The sequence below is a fragment of the Oryctolagus cuniculus genome, chromosome 11, assembly GCF_051225735.1.
Source record: "Oryctolagus cuniculus isolate XC-2025 breed Fujian yellow rabbit chromosome 11, ASM5122573v1, whole genome shotgun sequence".
Classification (NCBI taxonomy): Eukaryota; Metazoa; Chordata; class Mammalia; order Lagomorpha; family Leporidae; genus Oryctolagus; species Oryctolagus cuniculus.
Window position 1 is genome coordinate 44738861 of NC_142877.1, and position 12096 is coordinate 44750956.

Here is a 12096-nt window from a genome sequence, read left to right on the forward strand (position 1 = left end):
GAGAGTAGGCCTGGGTTTGCTTGCTACTGTGTGGATTGATGAGTTGGTGGCATATTCTAGACTGGGAGTTAGCAAAGTATAGCCCTCTGGCCAAATTTGGCTTGCTGTCGTGAGCAAAGTTTTATTAGAACACAGTCACACTCCTGTTTTAAAAAAGATTTCTTTATTTGAAAGAGCAAGAGAGAGAGGAAGAGGGAGGGGTGAGAGGGTCTTCCATCCTCTGGTTTACTCCCCAAATGGCCACAACTGTTGCTGGGAGAGGCTGAGGCCAGGAGCTTTGAACTCCATCCAGGTCTCCCGTGTGGGTGGCAGGGGCCCAAGCAGTTGAGCCATCACCTGCTGCCTTCCAGGGTGCACATTAGCAGGAAGCTGGACACAGGAGTGCAGCTGGGACTTGAACTCAGGTCCTCCATGGTGGGATGCAGGCATCCCAAGTGCCAAATGCACACCCCGCAAGCGTTTTTGAATGATGTGCTATCGGAGCGGAATTGTGAAATTATAGTAATCAAGAAGTTATCATACATACGTCTTAAATCTTAATTTAGCCATGTCCTTAGTTATCATGTTTTGTTTAAAATGATTACATTAAGATATATATATGTGATTTTCTTTTTGTGGAATTGATCTAGATTTAATAAAGACAAATATAAATTTTGATGTAAGCACTGGGTTGATTCAATTCCTCAATCAGACCTTTTTAAAGCATTTTAAAGTACCCATAATTCTCTATCATTGTTACATAGATTATGTCCACTAAAAATAGACTGGTATCAGTTTACGGATCTCGAATCCTTAAGAGAGGAAATAGTTTTCTCATTATTTTCCCTAATTATTTTAAATTAACGATCACCATAGTAACCTGCTGCATATTAAACTTTACCAGTTCATCTAACATTTGAACTAAATTTTATAAATGATTTGAGCTGGAATGAATTTAAAAATACAGTTTTCACCAAACACTAGCCACCAGTGAGGACTAAACCCACATTTTGGAAGCAAGAATTAGAAAAAAAAAATCATCCTCCTTGTCCTCCCGAGCTGCATTATCGGGCTCAGCAGGTGCACTGCTGTTCCTGGAAAATCCATTTGAGGCCCAGTGCGGGAACCTCTTTTTCCAGAAAATCTGGCAGGATTGTCATCTGGTGACACAACAGACACAACTCTTTGTTCTCATATTATTTCCATGCAAGAAATTATAAAGCACCTTTGGTCTCCTCTTCAAAGGACACCGAAGAGCAGTCATCGCGGAAACTGTGCCCTTACTGTGTCCTGTCCCCGAGTGCTAAGGTGCTCCTGGGAGAGCTGCAGTGGTTGGCCCAAAGTCAGCACCTGATTCACTGGGGCACCCACTCTGTGCCAGGAGCGTGAAGGACCGGGCTTTTAAACAGATACCTTTCTTTCTTTCTTTCTTTCTTTCTTTCTTTCTTTCTTTCTTTCTTTCTTTCTTTCTTTCTTTCTTTCTTTCTCTCTTTTTTTTTTTTTATTGGAAAGGCAAAGAGACAAAGAAAGCTCCCATCTACTTGTTTGCTTTCTGAAGGTCCACAACAGCTGGGGCTGGGCCAGGCTGAAACCAGAAACCAGGAACCCAGTCCAGGTCTCCTACATGTTCAGCAGGGACCCAGGTGTTTGAGTCATCACCCAGCGCCTCCCACGGTGGGCACTAGCAGGAAGCTGGACTCAGAAGCAGAGCCAGGACCCAAACTCCAGTATGGGACGCCAGCATCGCAAGCAGAGTCTTGAGTGCTGAGCCAGATTTTATTTTAAGCGCAGCATTCCATGTGACCACTGCTCAGCTGCTACCCGTCGAGCATTGCGTCTGCTCAAACACACCTGGGCGAACCTTCTTGTCTTTAGCTGTCAGGCATATGACAGCCCCTGCCTGCTGTCCATATGAGGGCAGGGCCTCTCGGGCCTCCAGGGCTGGACAGCGTGTGCCAGGCCTTTCCCTACGGACTTACACCAGTGTCCCAGGGTCCGACCTCCCGGGCTGTTCTCCTGCCCTCCTGCCCAGCATCAGGTGGAGGACTGTAGCCCTGTTGTCAGAGCTTTTGGCAGCTTCCATCAGCCTCGGAAAGACCCCTGACCAGGGGGTGATGGACGGCAAGGGTGCAGGGCCGCTCAGAGTGGGGAAGGGCTCAGCTCTTTGGTTCCCTCCCCCTGGTCCCATGCACTTAATATCTTGAGGGCACTGCACAGAAGCCGCTCAAGAGGCACTCAAGGGGGGCCTACATGGGCTCTGCCCCTTTTGTCCTAACCACCCTCTCTGTCACCTGGGCATCCCTACCTGGCAAGACTCGGGCTGAGCAGGGGCAGAAGGCAGCAGCAGAGCCAGGGCCAGCGGAGCAGTTCTCTGGGAGTTAGGGGGAGGAGCACAGAGGGAAGAAAGGCCGGCTCACCTGTGGTGCAGAGGGCAGGGGACCGGAGGGAAAAGGCAGATCGCAAGACATTTTTCTGTGTGTTCAGACATTTGAGTGATATACCCTAATTCTTTTAAAGTTATGGTCCTTGAGATTAACGCACTGTGTTCATTCATGTGCCCTGTCTCTTTGGGACAAAAAGCTCTTACTTGGGCAGAGCCTACAGGTGTCACCGCACAGTGTCCTCTGAGTACCTCTAGTGACAGCACCCCCCCCCCCCCACTGAAGAAAGTAGAGAGCGAGCCGGGCCTTGGCAGGAAGCCCACCTCCTCATCTGTGCCAAGGCAGGGACTCAGCAGGGGCCCCCAGGTTCTGCCAGCCCTAAGAAGTCCACCTGCCCTACCTGGCATTTAAGTGGGCTCCCCAGTCTTGGACTAACAGCCAGGTCCCAAATGGGCTTACATCATCCATGGAGGAAACACTGTTTCACGAAGCAGAGAGCTTCTCAGGGAAGCCCAGAAGCCTTTTCCACGAGCACGAGGCCTCTCTCCACGAAGCTCAGAAAGGCAGGAATTTACCATGTGGGGTACCAAGTCTAACCCTGCTGAGCTTCCCAAATGCGTTATGCTGAATATTACAGGCTTTCTATGAAGACACTCCCAACTCGTTTTAAAAAAAAATAAATCTGGAATTGGAAGACCCCAGAAAGGGCAGGAATGAGGCCCATGAACTTGTCTTTTTCCCTCCTTTTTACTCAACAGTATGGTCTGTGGACAAGCTGTCTCTGCATCACGTGGGCTCTTGGCACAGCTGCAGGAGCAGGAGCAGGTGTTTAGCCTAACAGTTAGGATGCCTGTGTCCCACACTGGAAGACCTGGGTTTGACTCTCAGCTCCAGGTGTTGATGCCAGCTTCCGGCCAGTATAGACCCTGGGAGGCAACAGTGATGGCTTAAGCAACTGCTCAAACAACCTGCTGCCCAGGCAGAAGACCCAGATTACATTCCCAGTCCTGAGCCCAGTCCTAGGTGTTGAGGGCTTTTAGGGGGTGAGTCAGTGGGTAGGAGCTCTCTCTGTCTCTCTGCCTATCAAATAGATAAATAAATAAATACAATAATGTCTAAATAACTTAAAAGGTTCCGGGCCCTGCCCCACACAGTGTTCCAAATGCATATATTTTCCCCCAGAATTGTGCACAAGAACAGTTTTGTCACTATCCTTTGGGCACAAACTCGCTGAGCAGAGGCCAATCCTCCTTTCCCCTGTATCAGTACGTGTGTCTCGATGTCTCTGTGTTTTGTAGCATTTACTCGTGATTACAGAGCAGTTCCTTTTAATCCATTATTTTAAAATCCTCCCTAATTCAGTTCTGATGTAAAGAATCTCTTAAGGAGCTTGTATAGGCACTGGAAAAAGGCATAAAGAATGACAGTGAGTGAAGGCAGCCCAGGGGGTGTCCTAGGCTCAGTGGGACTACAGAGACACATGCTTTGACACACAGAAGGTGCCGGAAAGCCCAGTCCTCATTGGCTTCCACTTCCACTATGGAGAAAAAAGACTTTGCTCAAAGCATAACCAAATAATCCCATCCAAGGGTGAAGTCTCAGATTGGCGACCTAGCGGTTGAACCTGCACTCATCTGGTTTAGTGGACTGAGCGGGCTACGGAGAGCTTGGAACAGGCCGGCATGTTTTCAGATCGACTGTATAACTCCTGTTATCGGGCTGCGCAGTTCCGCACAATATCCGGCACAGCTGTGGGCGCTGGCAGCAGCCGGCCCAGCGTTTGCGGCTTAATTAGGCTTTTTATCTTTACATTTGTCTGAGGACATCTGAAACCTTCAGTGTGGCCTGTCACTAATTAGGTGACTAATTAAATAGTCCGTGCTTCCTTGCTGAGCTCAGAGCTGACCGCCCCTCCCTCGCCCCCCGCCCAGGAACAGACTGGTGAGCACCACTGTCCTGTCCTATCGGTCTCTGCCCCAGGAACCAATGGGCCCGTGTCCCCCCCCCACCCCCCGATTGTCCTGTTGACAGGAGGTCAGAAGCAGTGCGGCAGTGACAGCCCTGGCGTGCATGGGGGCCCCCCTCCGCCGAGTCTGGGGAGGGGAGTAGGCAGCAGTCTGCCTCTGGGGGAGGCGGGGTTCCAGGAGGCAGGTCACGTCTTGTCGTGTTGCCCTGGCGGCATCAGAGTGGGGCCACCAGGGACTGTGCCGAGGCTGCAGCGGTGGCTGGGATGGGGGGTGGGGGCAGGGGCACAGGCAGGGAGGGTGTGTGCCAGGTGCAGAGGCTTAGTCTCCCCAGGCACAAGGAGCTGCCATTCTGCCCTGGGTAAACGATGACCCAGAAATGTCCCCCTGGCCTTGCTAGTCACAAGTGGGTCTCCTAATCGGATGCCAGTATTTAAATGTACTTAATGTTAAACCATTTACTAAACGTGTACACACCTGCTCATTCCTGGTGTAACTTTTCTTGTCTCCCAGAACATAAGAAAAGGAATGCTCTTTGAGTAACATTAGCCCCATGGCACGCATGGGGCGGGGCAGGGGCAGGTCAACTTGTTGTCATTTCTGTGGGTTCTCTTTGATTCTTTGGGGTTCAAGACATTAAATAGGAAATGCATTCTTCATGATCATACACAGCACAAACCATAGACCCCAAACCAAGTAATAGGCTCACCTCTCCAGTCTTCACAGTCTGCCACCAGCTGATCCTCGCGGGATGACACTGACACTTGTCTGTGCCTCCATCCCTTCAAACCAGGCTGAGACCAAAGCATTTGGGTGTGAGTAATTTATCTGCAGGTGCCCCTGCCTGGGAGAACAGGGTGCTGAGACAGGGAGGTCGGGAAAAGCAGCAGAGCCAAAACTGCGCTTGTCAGCAGGTCCCACTGGAGCCTTCTGAGGCACGCAGCTGCGAATGGGCCTCTCAGGGGTGCAGGGGGCTGGGGTATTTGCCCCGAGTGCCTGTCCTGGCTGTTGCAAGCTCACCCTGGGGCTGTTCTTCCAGCTCCTGGGGTCAGACAGTGTTCCTCCCTGATGGCTGTCAATCCAAACGGAAGGACGTCCAGATTCCTCACGGATCGTGGATCTTAACGTTCAGGGGGGCCACACCTTGGGCTTTTCAGAGCACTCCACTGCTGGTCATGAACTCATGGGCCACTGATGTATGTGTCTGAGGCCTTTTCCTGCTGTGTAGATGCTTTGCCAACTGCTATCTTGAGATTCTTGGGGACCTTTGTTCTGCTGCTAATCTGAAGTTTATCGTTTACATCTTTTTTTAAAGATTTATTTATTTATTTATTTGAAAGGCAGAGTTAGAGAGAGAAAGAAGGAGAAACACAGATAGATCTTCCATGTGCTTGTTCACTCCCTAAATGGCTATAATGGCCAGGGCTGGGCCAATCAGAAACCAGGAGCTTTATCCGAGTCTCCCATGTGGGTGCAGGGACCCACCCGTGTGAGCCATTCTCTGCTCTCTTCCCAGGTTTATTAGCAGGGAGCTAGATTGAAAGTGGAGCAGCTGGTATTACAGGAAACAGCTTAACATGCTGCTACACAATGCCAGTCCCTAATATTTACATCTTAAGAGGCTCTGCCTGCACCTCCCATCCCAAGACCAATAATTCTACTGCATTTTAAACAAAGCAGGGGCCAGGGCTGTGGCGCAGCAGGTAAAGCAGCTGCCTGCAATGCTGGCATCCCATATGGGCGCTGATTCGAGTCCTGGTTGCTCTACTTACGATCCAGTTCTCTGTTATGGCTTGGGATAGCAGTACAAGATGGCCCAAGTCCTTGGGGCCCTGCACCTGTGTGGGAGACCTAGAGGAAGCTCTTTGCTCCTGGCTTCGGATTGGCACAGCTCCAGCCGTTGTGGCCATCTGGGGAGTGAACCAGTGGATGAAAGACCCATCTCTCTCTCTGCCTCAGCCTCTCTGTAACTCTGCCTTTCAAATAAATAAATCTTATTAAAAATAAATAAATAAAAGCAAACAAAAACAACAAAGCAAAGACAAAAATTTCTGTCTTTATTCATATGTCTCAAATACTTAATAGGATCATAGATAAGGGTAATTCACAAAGCTCGTGGAAAAGTAGGATCCAAAGATAAGTTTATTTTGGTGCAAAAAATGAAATCGTGTATATGAGAGGTCTTCAAAGAAATCATGGAAATGCATGTTGCGGAGAAATACTATTCATGGATTTCAAACACTTTTTGCACCCAAATAAGCTTATCTTTTAATTCCATTTTTCCATGCAGGTTTTGAGCTCTCCTTGCTCTTCCTTGGTAGGACACTACTAAACTCTGCTCTCCTGTCTTGAGCACCTGGACGCCCTGGCAGCCTCGCAGTCATCTGCAGTCAGAATAGTGGTTTTTTGTTTGTTTGTTTGTTTGTTTGTTTTTTGACAGGCAGAGTGGACAGTGAGAGAGAGAGAAAGAGAGAGAAAGGTCTTCCTTTGCCGTTGGTTCACCCTCCAATGGCCACCACAGCTGGCGCGCTGCGGCCGGTGCACCGCGCTGATCCGATGGCAGGAGCCAGGTGCTTCTCCTGGTCTCCCATGGGGTGCAGGGCCCAAGGACTTGGGCCATCCTCCACTGCACTCCCGGGCCACAGCAGAGAGCTGGCCTGGAAGAGGGGCAACTGGGACAGAATCCGGCGCCCCGACCGGGACTAGAACCCGGTGTGCCGGCGCCGCAAGGTGGAAGATTAGCCTGTTGAGCCGCGGCGCTGGCCAGAATAGTGGTTCTCAAAGTGTCATCCTTAGAACACCAGCATCAGCACCACTGGGGAACTTGGCAGGCCCCAGCCAGGTCTGCCGCATCAGGAACTTGGAATTGGCCCAGCAGTCTGTGCTTTGCCAGCCTTCTAGGGGTTCCCTCAGTCTGCAGCCCTCCTACATGGAAACCATCCTGGCCCTGCCGGCTTCTTCCTACCGTCCCCACTTTTCTCATGTGCAGCCATGCCTCCATCACAGACCAAAGACATGGTCCACCCTCAGCTGTGCCACTCTGTTCCCCCTACTCGGGGCCAAACCCACCAGTCACTTTCCCCTCCAGAGAGAGAATTAAGCTATAACATCTCCCCATTGAATCCTTTATCCTGGGTACAGGTGCATGAGGGAACAGGAGACGGCAACCTGGCCCCCCTCTTACGCCACGTGACATTGGGTGAAAATTGCAAGGAGCCTGGCCTGCAACACAGGTGTGGGAGCTTCTGTAGAGGTGACGGGGTTGGGGCATCCTCTCTGGGGCATGGGAGTCTAGGCATTGCTCCTTTCGTGAGGCCAGGCTAGGCTGCACCAGGCCAGACCATCTTTGTTAGGTGGCTTCTGGAGTGCATGTTTCTCTCTAATTACAGCTCTTTGAAGATAAAAACCTTTCAAAGGGATGATCCAACACTACCAACATCGGACAACATTTGGGCTTGAAAAAAAATTAGCTTTGAATTTATCTTTATTTTTTTTAGAAGATGTATTTATCTATTTGAAAGGCAGAGTGATGGGGCAGGGAAGAGGGGAGAGTGAGAGAGAGAAATCTCCATCCACTGGTTCATTCCCCCAAAGACCCACAACAGCCAGAGCTGGGCCAGGCTAGAGCCAAGAGCTGGGAACTTCCTCCAGGTCTCCCACATGGGTGGCAGGGGCCCAAGCTTCCTCTCAGGATGCGCTAGCAGGAAGCTGGATTGGCAGCAGGGGGTACCCAGAGCTCAAACCAGGCAGTCCAGTATGGGGCCAGACATCCCAAGGGGCGGCTTACCCTGCTTGTGCCACAGTGCCCCTCCCTCCCCTTTTGTTTATGGAATTTATGGTGGACGAAAATGTTGTGACTCACCTTCCTAGACAATGGGGCTGACATTGAGTAGTCTGTCTATAAATAAAAGATTTCCAGAATCCCCGATGGCACGGTTGTGCGCGTCCAAGCCCCCTTAGGCGGGAAAGGAGAAGGCTGTAGAAATACAACTTCCTCAGCCCTACTTTTGGGTTACAGCTCAGTAGGACTGGCGTGCGTTCCAGGAATATGTGTTTCCACAGGCTCCCCCAGGTAATTCTGACATGCAGCTGGGCCTGGGAACTGCTTATGTAGATACTTCCTCAAAATTAGTGTTCTTTATCTGGAAGAAAACCTATTTCCCCCTCTAATTGTTCATTGTAGCTAACTCGTTCTTATGGGCTTGTTTTCAAGACCACATTTTCTGATTCCCAACAAATCATCTACCTTTCTAAGTCACGTCGTGACTTTAGGACTCACTAGGTCTAATTATTGAGTTATCATTAGCATGATGTCATTACTGTAGTCATTACCCCGTGTTCATAGTATGTAGACAATACATTGGACCTAGTAGAAAGCACCTCACAAGGTTTTATGTTTAAACTAGCTCCAGTAAGAAGGAAGGCCCCAGAAGCAGCAGGAAGAAATCTGCCCATGTGGTGTTAATAAAGCTTTCCTGATAACCATCACTTGCTCAGGACAAAACTCCTCCTCCTCCTCCCCCGTGAGAAGTGATCTCACTTTTGCTCATTTTTGAATTCCCAGAATGCTTTATTATTCCAGTCTCAAGGAACTGATTCGTGTCTTGTATTTTGCCACCTCTGGTGTGTGGCAGCTTTCTGAGTTGTCTTTTGTAGCTGCCATCTTGGCATTTTAAAGATTTATTTATGTGAAAGGCAGAGCTACAGAGAGAGACAGAGAGGGAGAGACAGGTTTTCCATTCACTGGCTCACTCCCCAGATGGCCACAATGGCTGGGACTGGGCCAGGCTGAAGCCAGGAGATTCTTCTGGGTCTCCAACTTGGGTGCAGGGGCCCAAGCAGTCTGGTCATCCTCTGCTGCTTCGCTAGGCCATTAGCAGGGATCTGGATCAGAAGTGGAGCAGCTGGGGCTCAAGCCGGCACCCGTATGGGATACTGGCATCACAGGTGGCGGTCCAACCCACTATACCACATGCTGACCCCAGTATTTATATATATATATATATATTTGACAGTCAGAGTAGACAGTGAGAGAGAGAGAGACAGAGAGAAAGGTCTTCCTTTCTGCCGTTGGTTCACCCTCCAATGGCTGCCGCAGCCGGCGCACCGCACTGATTCGAAGGCAGGAGCCAGGTGCTTCTCCTGGTCTCCCATGGGGTGCAGGGCCCAAAGACTTGGGCCTCCACTGCCTTCCCGGGCCACAGCAGAGAGCTGGCCTGGAAGAAGAGCAACTGGGACAGAATCCGGCGCCCCGACCGGGACTAGAACCCGGTGTGCCGGCGCCACAAGGTGGAGGATTAGCCTAGTGAGCTGCGGCGCCGGCCCAGTATTTATATTTTATATTTGCTCAGTATACTAGTTATTTAAAAAAAAAAAAGATTATTTATTTATTTATTTATTTGAAAGAGTTACACGGGGGGGGGGGGGGGATTCTATCCAATGCTTCATTCTCCAATTGGCTGCAATGGCCAGAGCTGCACCAATCTGAAGCCAGGAGACATGCGCTTCTTCTGGGTCTCCCATGTGGGTACAGGGCCCCAAGGACTTGGGCCATCTTCCACTGCTTTCCCAGGTCATTGCAGAGAGCTGGATCAGAAGTGGAACAGCTGGGTCTCGAACCAGTGCCCATATAAGATCAGGCCAGGGTGTTAACCCACTGAGCCACAGTATACTAGAGTTCTTCAAAAAGTTTGCAGAAAATGTATATGGTGAAAAAAATTATATGTGGATTTCAAAAATGTTTTGCACCAGAGTAAATGTTTTTGCACCAGAGTAAAAAGAGCTCATCTTCTATGAACTTTTTGAAATACCCTCATGTAAACATATTTCCAAGTACACATGTGTAATTTCCTTACTGCACATGTATAGATTAAAAGGCACCATTCACCGTTTCCCCCCAGTGATAAAAATAAAACTCAGTTTCAATTAGTCTGCCTCATGAGAACTCCCAAATTTTATTCTTATTCTTTCGATTGACACTTCAGGCGTGACGCTCCTGTTTATTATTTCAGCAAGGGTTTACGTGTCTTTCTTGTGCAGAGATATATCAGTTTTTTACCCAAGATCCTGAATCCTCAAATCTTCCCCCCAGTCCCTCACCCTGCCCACCACACCCTCCCCTGCCAGGCCCCTGGGACTCTGCAGCGTACCCACAATACTGAAGGCAGACGGTCGTACCTTACTGTCGGGCCCACTGCTGATGCCAGATTCGCTGCCCCAGGACACAGCCTGCTCTTAGGGTAGACATGCAAGACTTGCTCCTGGGCCCCTTTCTCAGGTTCCCTCCTCGTTGCTCCAGGGGCTGCCAAGAGGAGGGGCGCTCTGGCCCATTACCAAGGTGGAGCCAGCCACGATGGCATCCAAGAGAGAGAAGCAGGATCAGGGACTCTCCTAACCCTGCCTCCTTCTGTTGTGCTAAGGACCCTCATCCAGCACCTCCTCTTTGGTTCTCTCTCTTTGGTCTCCCCCTGGAGGTGAGAGCGTGCCACTATCAGCCACGCTGTGGACCTGGGTGCAGCTGCCATTTGATTTCTACCAACAGAACGAAACTGATTTCAGTACCATTAACACACTCCAACAGGGACCCAGTAATTCCTCAGTGCCATCTAATACCAGCCCATGTTCAATTTCCCCGCTGGTCTTAGAATGGGTCTTTTACAGTTTGTGTGTTTGGGCAAATAATGTCCAAATATTGCATTTGGTTAATGTGTCTCTGGAATGTATGACAGTCCCATCCATGCTCCTGCTTTTCTGCAATTTATTTTATGTTTTTAGGTTCTGACATAGTAGTGAATTTAAGGTGAAGTAATAAGAGGTCTGTGGTTTGTGTGTGTGTGTGTGTGGTTTACTTTAAAATACTCCAACAGCAAAAAATGATGGAGTGTCTTAAAAATGGCAGAATGTTGGTGATTGTTAAGCAAGCATCTTTCACCTCTTCTGCCTGTCAGATAGTTGCCCAAATCAAATATCCCAGAGCACTGTAAAACAAGTCTCTTGTGATCTAAACAGAAAAAAATATTGCTGAAGCAAGTTAAACACTTGTGAGCTTCTCTTAATCTGCTCTGTATTGATAATAAATATTATGTTTTGATTTGCGTGACCCTATATTTTTCTTCTAACATTGAAATTGCACACAACTTCCAACCTTTAAACACCATCTTGGGCATTTTGTCATTGATTTCGTGATATTATATGGTATCATGAAGACTGAATTAGATCTGAATTAGTCTTTGCATAGTAGAATATGCACTTCGGTTAAACATCTATCCTTGGTGTAGGATTTACTGTCATTTGGCAAATATTTTTGTCACCATTTTAAACAATTCAGTAAGCAGAGGCTTGGTTGAGTAAATTGAAACATTTAGATCAATGTGGAGTTATTATTTTCTCCTCTATATTCTTTGTTTAAATAAGAACACTAATGAAAGCAGTGAATAAAATTGCCTGCCTAGGTCAAGTCTGTTGTGCCAAAAAAAAAAATCAGCAAAAAAAATAAAAAATAATGAGCAATCATTTAGCGAGTCGAGAGGTTTCTCCCGCCCAGAAGGGTGAGCAATGAGAAAAGTTTTATGTTTCTTTTATGGTGTTCACAACAAATTGGCAATGTGACTCTCTTTATTTGGAGGATAAGGATGTTTGGACCTAATTTTGTAGCTGTCCTCCCGAAGCCTGGAGTGAAATGCAATCCCTTTTACTTATTTCCCTGGATACTCTAATCCCCCCTGCTTTACAAGTATCTTTGAGCTGTTCCTCCCTTTGTATCCACAGCAACG

General features: G+C 48.7%; 1 protein-coding gene across 2 annotated transcripts in view; it reads left to right on the forward strand.

Moving 5' to 3' along the window:
- The window catches only part of CFAP61 (cilia and flagella associated protein 61), a 250889-nt gene that overhangs the window by 140433 nt on the left and 98360 nt on the right, over positions 1 to 12096 (forward strand). The gene's annotated exons all lie outside the window — the stretch shown is intronic.